This window comes from Garra rufa, chromosome 6, assembly GCF_049309525.1.
Source record: "Garra rufa chromosome 6, GarRuf1.0, whole genome shotgun sequence".
NCBI lineage: Eukaryota > Metazoa > Chordata > Actinopteri > Cypriniformes > Cyprinidae > Garra > Garra rufa.
The window spans coordinates 20564530-20574287 of NC_133366.1; positions in this window are offsets into that span (position 1 = coordinate 20564530).

A 9758-nucleotide genomic window follows, 5' to 3' on the forward strand; every position below is an offset into this window, starting at 1 on the left:
ATATATATATATATATGTGTGTGTGTCAAATATGGCCATTAAATAATTTAAGTCTTTTATGCTCATCAAGGCTGCATTTATTTAATCAAAATATTGTTAAATAATTTTACAATTTAAAGTAAGTGCTTTCTATTTGAATATATTTTCAAATGTAATTTATTCCTGTGATGCAAAGCTGAATTTTCAGCCGCCATTACTCCAGTATTCAGTGTCATGATCGTTCAGAAATCATTCTAATATGCTGATTTGCTGCTCAAGAAACATTCCTTTTTAAAAATTTGAGAACAATTGGGGTACTTATAATACTTTTGTGGAAACTGCAATACATTTTTTTATTATCTCATGAATAGAATATTCAAAAGTAAAGCATTTATTTGAAATAGAAATCTTATAGCATTATAAATATCTTTACTTTGGCCAATTTAATACATCCTTGCTGAATATAAGTATTAATTTATTTAAAAAATAATAATTATAATATCTTACTGACCCCAAACTTTTGAACGGTAGTGTATACTTCCTCAACTATACAACATAAAGTGCTACAAAAAGCTCCAGATTATACTTATTTCATCAGTTGACTATCTACGAATATCTGACACTTGATACAAAAGCATACGTAGTAGACCACATGGATGCAATTATTGAATTAAAACTAAAACTTCCCCTTGAGTGATTCTGCTGATCACTCAGGTTTGGCCAGCTGTGTTGATATTGCATCTCAGATGCTATTTCTATAATTGTTTGCAGATGCTTTGAGTCGACCTGCTCTTGGTAAGGTGATGTATAAGAAGCACATAAGAATGCTCAGTAGTTTTTGAGGGTGGTTGAAATTTATTTGTTTAGAACTTGGGATTGAAACAGGAACTCAAAAAATGCTGTTGAAACTTTGTTCAGGGTCAGCGGCTAATATTCAGCAAGTAGACATTTATTTATAGTGTCCCTAGTTTCCAAGAAATCATAAAAAGCAAAGGTTTTGGTTCCCATACATAAAAATGGGAGTCATGAAATCCTAAAACAAACAGTTTTCAAATTGTGGGTGCTATTTGGTCTGATTTACTAACAAATAATTAATTACTTGCCCTCATGTCATTCCAAACCCGTAAGGCCTTCATTCATCTTCGTAACACAAATTAAGATATTTTTGAAGCAATCCAAGAGCTTTCTGACCCTGCATAGACAGCAACACAATGACCACGATCAAGGCCCAGAAAGGTAGTAAGGACATTGTTAAAATAGTCCATGTGACAGTGGTTCAATTGTAATTTTGTGAAGCTACGAGAATACTTTTTGTGCGTAAGAAAAACATTCTTCTCTTCCATGTCAGTCTTTGGAAACACTGATCACTGTTATCACATTTTCACTCTAAGGAACATACTAAGGAGAATACTGGTAGACTGTATGTTTATCTGAAGGACTGTGTGTTGGATCAGGTGGTCAGTATTACAGAAGATCCCCAAGGAAATGTCCTGGGTCTCTTCCTGTTTACACTTCATACAACAGACAATAAATACAGCACAAGGTCATGTTACCTACAGAATACTCGTATGACACTTTGATTGCTGGATGTGTGAGAGGAGGGATAGTACAGAGAAGTCACTGATGTCTTTGTGGACTGGTTTGTACAGAACACTCTAAAGCTCAATGTGGAAAAAACAAAAGACACAGTTTTAGACTTTAATAGGAAGAGGAAACCTTTCACCCCAGTTTCCATCCGTTGGGAGGATGTTCACACAGTGGAGTCCTCTAAGTTCTTGGGAATGCACCTGAACAGCAGGGTTGACTGATCTATTAAAGGAGAAGTTCACTTCCAGAACAAAAAATTACAGATAATTTACTTACCCCTTGTCATCCAATATGTTCATGTCTTTCTTTCTTCAAAGAAATTATGCTTTTTGAGGAAAACATTTCAGGATTTTTCTCCATATAGTGGACTTCTATGGTGCCCCGATTTTGAGCTTTCAAAATGCAGTTTAAATGTGGCTTCAAATGATCCCAAATGCAGTTGTAAATGATCCCAGCCATGGAAGAAAGACCTTATCTAGCGAAACAATTTTTTTTTTTTTTTTTTTACAATTTATATATCTTTTACCCTCAAACACTTGTCTTGTCTTGCTCTGCCTGAACTCTATTTTTTTTTTTAGTTCAAGACAGTTAGGGTATGTCAAAAACTCATCTCATTTTCTCCCTCAACTGCAACCTTTTTTGCTACTTAACTTCTGCAGCGATGAAGGATGATTTTGAAAGATTTTGGAAGTTGAGGTAGAAAATAAGATGGGAGTTGACCTACCCTAACTGTTTTGAACCAGAGATGCACAGACTACTCGTGCACATCGCAGATAGAGATAACTGTATATACACTGAATATAACGTAACTATAAAAAAGTATAAATTGTAATTTAAAAAATAATAACCAGTCTTTTTGCTAGATAAGACCCTTTTTCATCAGCTGGGATCGTTTACAGCCGCATTTGGGATCTATTGAAGCTGCATTTAATCTGCAACATTACTGTACGTTATATTCAGTGTATCGTAGAAAGTGACATTTTTATGCAGTGGTGTGCTATTAAAAAGAGAGGAAAGAGAACTGCTAAGGAAGGCAGGGTCTGTCCTGGGAACTAACTCACTGAAGGTGGTGAATGAGAGAAGGATGCTGTCCAAACTTTTAAACATTATAGAAACCTCCATAACAAGAGTACTTTCAGTTCTAGAATGATCATGCCCTGGTATATCACTGAGAGATACTTCCTGTTCACTGCCATTAGTCTGTACAATTAATCCTAATACTAATGTTAGTCATATATTTGCATTACAACCACTTCCTTTTAGAACTCACATCACACGCACACATTATACATACATACATACACAGACATACACACATTTATGTGTCTGTGTGTGTGTGTGTGTGTATGTGTACAGTCATGGCCAAAAGTTTTGAGAATTACACAAATATTAGTTTTCAAAGTTTGCTGCTAAACTGCTTTTAGATCTTTGTTTCAGTTGTTTCTGTGATGTACTGAAATATAATTACAAGCACTTCATACGTTTCAAAGGCTTTTATCGACAATTACATGACATTTATGCAAAGAGTCAGTATTTGCAGTGTTGGCCCTTCTTTTTCAGGACCTCTGCAATTCGACTGGGCATGCTCTCAATCAACTTCTGGGCCAAATCCTGACTGATAGCAACCCATTCTTTCATAATCACTTCTTGGAGTTTGTCAGAATTAGTGGGTTTTTGTTTGTCCACCCGCCTCTTGAGGATTGACCACAAGTTCTCAATGGGATTAAGATCTGGGGAGTTTCCAGGCCATGGACTCAAAATTTCAACGTTTTGGTCCCCGAGCCTCTTAGTTATCACTTTTGCCTTATGGCACGGTGCTCCATCGTGCTGGAAAATGCATTGTTCTTCACCAAACTGTTGTTAGATTGTTGGAAGAAGTTGCTGTTGGGGGGTGTTTTGGTACCATTCTTTATCCATGGCTGTGTTTTTGGGCAAAATTGTGAGTGAATCCACTCCCTTGGATGAGAAGCAACCCCACACATGAATGGTCTCAGGATGCTTTACTGTTGGCATGACACAGGACTGATGGTAGCGCTCACCTTTTCTTCTCCGGACAAGCCTTTTTCCAGATGCCCCAAACAATCGGAAAGAGGCTTCATCGGAGAATATGACTTTGCCCCAGTCCTCAGCAGTCCATTCGCCATACTTTTTGCAGAAGATCAATCTGTCCCTGATGTTTTTTTTTGGAGAGAAGTGGCTTCTTTGCTGCCCTTCTTGACACCAGGCCATCTTCCAAAAGTCTTGGACTCACTCTGCGTGCAGATGTGCTCACACCTGCCTGCTGCCATTCCTGAGCAAGCGCTGCACTGGTGGCACTCCGATCCCGCAGCTGAATCCTCTTTAGGAGATGATCCTGGCGCTTGCTGGACTTTCTTGGACGCCCTGAAGCCTTCTTAACAATGCAGTGGAAAGTTTTTTTCGGGATTAAGTTAATTTTCATGGCAAAGAAGGACTATGCAATTCATCTGATCACTCTTCATAACATTCTGGAGTATATGCAAATTGCAATTATAAAAACTTAAGCAGCAACTTTTCCAATTTCCAATATTTATGTAATTCTCAAAACTTTTGGCCACGACTGTATATGTGTTTGCTCACCACAGCTGCATTTTAAAATCAAAAATATAGTAAAAACTCTATTACAATATTTCAAATAAATGTTTTCTATTTGAATATACACAGCCTTACAAAAGTTTAGGATCAGTAGAATTTGTAATGTTTTTTTAACATCTGTAACAGTTTGTATGCTCATCAAGGCTGTGTTTATTTGATAAAAAAGAAAAGAAAAAAAAAGGTAATACTGTGAAACATAATTACATGGTAAATTAATACACATTAAAGTCTAATTTATTCCTGTGATTAAAGCTGAATTTTCAGGATCATTACTCCAGTCTTCAGTGTCACATCATCTTTCAGAAATCATTTTAATACGCTGATTTATTATCAATGTTAAATACAATTGTGCTGCTTAATTTTTTTTGGAACCTGTGATACTTTTTTTTCAGAATTCTTTCATGAATAAAAAGTTAAAAATAACAGCATTTGTTTAAAATATAAATATTTTCTAACAATGTACAATACCGTTCAAATTCATTTTTTATTCTTTTTTTTTTTTAAGAAATTAATACTTTTATTCAGCAAGAATGTGTTAAATTGATAAAAAGTGATAGCAAAGACTTATATTGTTTGTAAAGATTTATATTTTGAATAAATGGTGTTCTTTTTAACCTTTTATTCATCAAAGAATCCTGAAAAAAGTATCACAAGTAAAAAAAAAATACTTGGTTTCCAACATTAATAATTCTAATAATAAATCAGCAAATTAGAATATTTCTGAATGATCGTGTGACACCTAAGACTGGAGTAATGGCTAATGAAAATGCAGCTTTGCATCACAGGAATAAATTACATTTTAAAGTAAATTAAAATATAAATCATTATGTTATATTCTAATAACATTTCATAATATATATATTTTTTTCTTCTCTGTATTTTTGATCAAATAAATGCAGCCTTGATGAGTCTTACTGACCCCAAACTTTCGAATGGCAGTGTAACTTATTTCTGTGTAATTTCTTATTATTGCCAATGTTGAACAAATTTGTGCTGCCTCATATTTTTGTGGAAACTGTCATGCATTTTTATAATGCCACTTTTAATGACATTAAAGTATAAGTTTCAAGAATCCAGTCCTTGTATAGAACGTGTTGACTTAGATTTGTTTAATTTATTTATTTTGGGATTTATTATACATTATTATTGTGTGGTTATATTGTACTGTATTATGTATTATGTACAACACTATATGTACTTTACATTTTGCTATTGCAAAACAATTAAATTTGAGGCCCTCCAGGCTTATTGGAAAGACCTAGAGCATAGCAATATTATAGTATATTTTTGTGCATGTCATTGTAAATTGTACACTCTTCTTTCTGTTTGTATATTTGTTTGGATTTGTTTTCGTACAGGTTTTTACTTCAACTGGACAAACTTAAATTACTAGTCTTTAATTTATTTATCTGCAAAACAAACAAACCCTCTGCTGGCACAGAGAGAGCGAAGTTGATGTTCCACCTTTCCGACTCCTCCTAAAAGGAATAATTCATTCCTTTTCTCTAGACTGTTTTGAATTTTCATTTCAAACAAATGAAAAGCTTGTGTTTTCCAAACTTTCGGAAATTTTGGCAAACACGGCTGATGCCTCTGCTAAATAGAAGTTTAGAAAGAGTTTTCTGGAGGATGAGCGGTTATTAAGTCCAAGATGTCCCCTGAGTGTTTTTTTAAGAGCTTACGCAGCAAGCATGCCCCAGATATAGATGTGTGCTCAGACCTTATCGCTTCTCGCAATGAGCATGTCTGACAAAAGGCAGATTAGCCATGGGGTGCTTCAGGAATGTATCTCCAGCCCAACTGACTTTTGACTATAGGAAGTTTGAGTTCGGCCAGCAACAACACAAAAGCTACAAGCAGGTAAAATGCTAAAATAGCCATAATATTTATTTTATTTTGATGTTGTATAGATAGGTGACTCATTTGTCCAGCTCGTGACTCACTCGTGTCCAGCTGACCTACATGTAAGTAAATAAGAAAAAGCTGTTTTTATGCTGTTGAAGTTGTTGTAAACATACATCAAGCTATTATACAAAACCAGCCATTTTCAAAGACTAAAATGCATTAAAGTATACAACAAGATTTACAAAAAGACAGAAACAATGATCTAAATCTTCTCAGCACATCTCAGTACTTCTTTTAAAAGCAGTAGCATAATCTAGAGCATGTGCTATTGTGTCTCTCCATAGTAACACAGAACAGATAATAGGAACACTTCTCATGACCTTAGACCTTCTGGTGTCATAGCCAAATGACTAATGTGAACGCTTTTCCAGATCCTCCATAAATCATGCCATTTCTACAACAAAAGGAGGTTGAGTAGACAATGTGATGATGGTGGAAACTTTAAATGTAACCAAAACCTTTTGTAAATGCCAGTTTTCCTTTGAAGAGAAATGAATAATTCTCTATTGTAAACAGATAAAAACAGAATGAATTGCCACAATTGTTCCAATTCTGCTTTTATTTTATTTTATGTGGTGAAACATAAGCTAATAAACGGTTAGTTAACCCAAAAATATACATTCTGTCATTAATTACTCACCCTCATGTCCTTTGTTCATCTTTGGAACAAAAATGAAGATATTTTTAATGAAATCCAAGAGCTTTCTGACCCCGCATAGACAGCAATGCAACTGACATGTTCAAGGCCCAGAAAGGTACTATGGATATTGTTAAAATAGTCCAGTGACAGTGGTTCAACCATAATTTTATGAAGCTACGAGAATGCTTTTGTGCAAAAAGAAAAAAAAGAAAAGAAAAATACTTTATAAATAAAGCATATGTTTAAAGACTGATTAAGAAGTGGTTATTTTTGTTTTCTATGCACACAAAAAGTATTTCTGAAGCTTCATAAAATTACGGTTGAACTACTGATGTCACATGTACTTGTTTAATAATTTTAAAGTATAAATCTATTTTACCAGAAACTCTATTATATATACACTATATGACTCCTCACAATATTCTTATTCTCAGTACTTCAACACGAACTATTCTGCAGTGGTTCTGCAGCCCATCATTATACACCCTGTGTCAGCATGTCAATCACAGTCACCACACAGACAATCAGTCTGGCCTTCTTTTCCAATCCTTCTTCCTCTCTCTCTCTCTCGATCTCCCTCTGTCTTTCTCTCTCTCTCTTTTGTTTTTGGTGCAAGTGCCCCAGTTATGAAACCGCGTACATCCCACTCAGTCAGAGGTTTGAGCTCCTGCTCCCTCCCACAGGGTATGTACCAATATGCATGGAGCACATTTTCACAGATGCCATCAGAGAACAAGCATATGAATTACCAGGCAGTCTGCCATCTTTGAGTTCAGACAGAATGGCATTAATACCAGATGAAGAGCCCAAACAACAACAGCACAACAACATGAAAGCCCAAAACAACTGGGACCAGGTAAAGGTTTCATCATTTTATATATTAATGTCTTGATTAACAAAGACTCCAAACTCAACTCTCTCTCTCTCACACACACACACTCTCGTTCTCGCTCTCCCTTTCCCCCCAAAAGTTGTGACACCATTGAAACTACCGGCAGACTTGAGGGACTCTGTGAAAAAGGATCCTGTCAGCAAATCACGTTACGATTAATAAAATATATGCCACTGTTGACCATGACTTATTCAAGAGCTATTATAAATTCATGCCTACAATTAAAGAAAACACAATCGTTTTAAAACTGAATGGCAATAAATATTAGTATTACCCAATTAAGTCACAATTAATACTAAGCAGGCTGATTAGCTGCAAATGAACACTCCAATTAAAAGATGCACGTACAATTGGAATGAAAGGGGGATTATACTGCCCTTAGCATCTGGCCGCATGGAAGCGTGAGGAGAATATGAGCTAGATGGACAAAGGAGAACTATTAAGGGATGATATATGGTCTCTTTGCAAACATTTTAAACAGGACAGACTACTGCTGCTATGTTTTAGAATAATGTTTAGTTTTTAGCATAAACAGTTTCTGATGGTATAATAAAGTGTGACAAACTTAAAAATTCTATAATTTAATAATAAAAAAATTAAATAAACTCCAGGAATCAAAGATTATCATCTCATAAGATGATATGATATATGTGACCCTGCACCACAAACCAGTCTTAAGTAGCATGGGAATATCTGTAGCAATAGCCAAAAATACATTGTATTCAAAATTATCGATTTTTCTTTTATGCCAAAAATCAATAGGATAGTAAGTAAAGATCATGTTCCATGAATATATTTTGTAAATTTCCTACCGTAAATAGATCAAAATTTGATTTTTGATTAGTAATATGCATAACTAAGAACTCAAAAGGCAATTTTCTCAAAAAAAAAAAAAAAATTTTTTGCACCCTCAGATTCCAGATTTTCATATAGTTGTATTTCGGGCAAATATTATTATCATATCCTAACAAACCATACATCAATGGAAAGCTTATTTATTCACCTTTCAGATGATGTATAAACCTCAATAAAAATAAAAAAATGGCCCTCATGACTGGTTTTGTGGTTCAGGGTCACATATGATTTGATATCATATCATATATGATATGTTATGATATGATACGATATGATATAATACGATACTAATTCAGACGTTAGTTTTTTTTTTTTCTTTTTATAAGAAATAAACTTTTTTATTTAGCAAGGATGCATTAAACTGATCAAAAGTTTCAGTAAAGACATTAGCATGGTATAGTTCAAATAAAGACTGTTCTTTTAAAACTTTTATTCATCAAAGAATCCTAAAAAAAAAATGTACACAAAAATATAATTTCATCTTAGTACTGGAATTATGATAATAATAAGAAATGTTTCCTTACCATCAAGCATATTACAATAATTTCTGAAGGATTAATGATGCTGAAAATTCAGTTTTCAGGAATAAACTGCATTTCAAATTACACATTAAAACAGAAAACAGTTATTTGAAATTGCAATAATATATCACAATATTACTGTTTTTACAGAACGGTTTGATGTAGTCTTGTTGAAAGTAAGAGACTTCTTTCGAAAACATTAAAAAAAAAAAATCTTGTGTACCTGTACCTAACCATATTTTGGGGATAAATTTGTTCCCAAAAGTGAGCCAAACCTGTCAAAATCTCCAAAAACTTCCCTTTGGGGACATCCTCATTTGTCAAAACTGGTATAAAAATAAAGTGAACAAAGTTGTTTTTAAACTGTAAAAATGCAGAAAGTTTTCTGTAAGAGGTAGGTTTAGGTATAGAGTCATAGAATATACAGTTTGTACAGTATAAAAATCATTATGTCTATGAAATGACCCCATTTAGATAGCTAAGTTAATGTGTGAATGTATCAAAACTCTGAGAAAGTATACATTAAAGCACTGCTATCTGCCAAAATCACTTTTTTAAAGGTAACAACGCACATAATATGTGACCCTGGACCACAAAACCAGTCATAAGGATAATTTCCCCCCTTTTTTATTGAATAAACATGCTTTTCATTAATGTTAGTTAGGATAGGACAATATTTGGCCGAGATACAACTATTTAAAAATCTGGAATCTATGAGTGCAAAAAATATTGAGAAAATTGCCTTTTTTAGCAATGCATATTACTA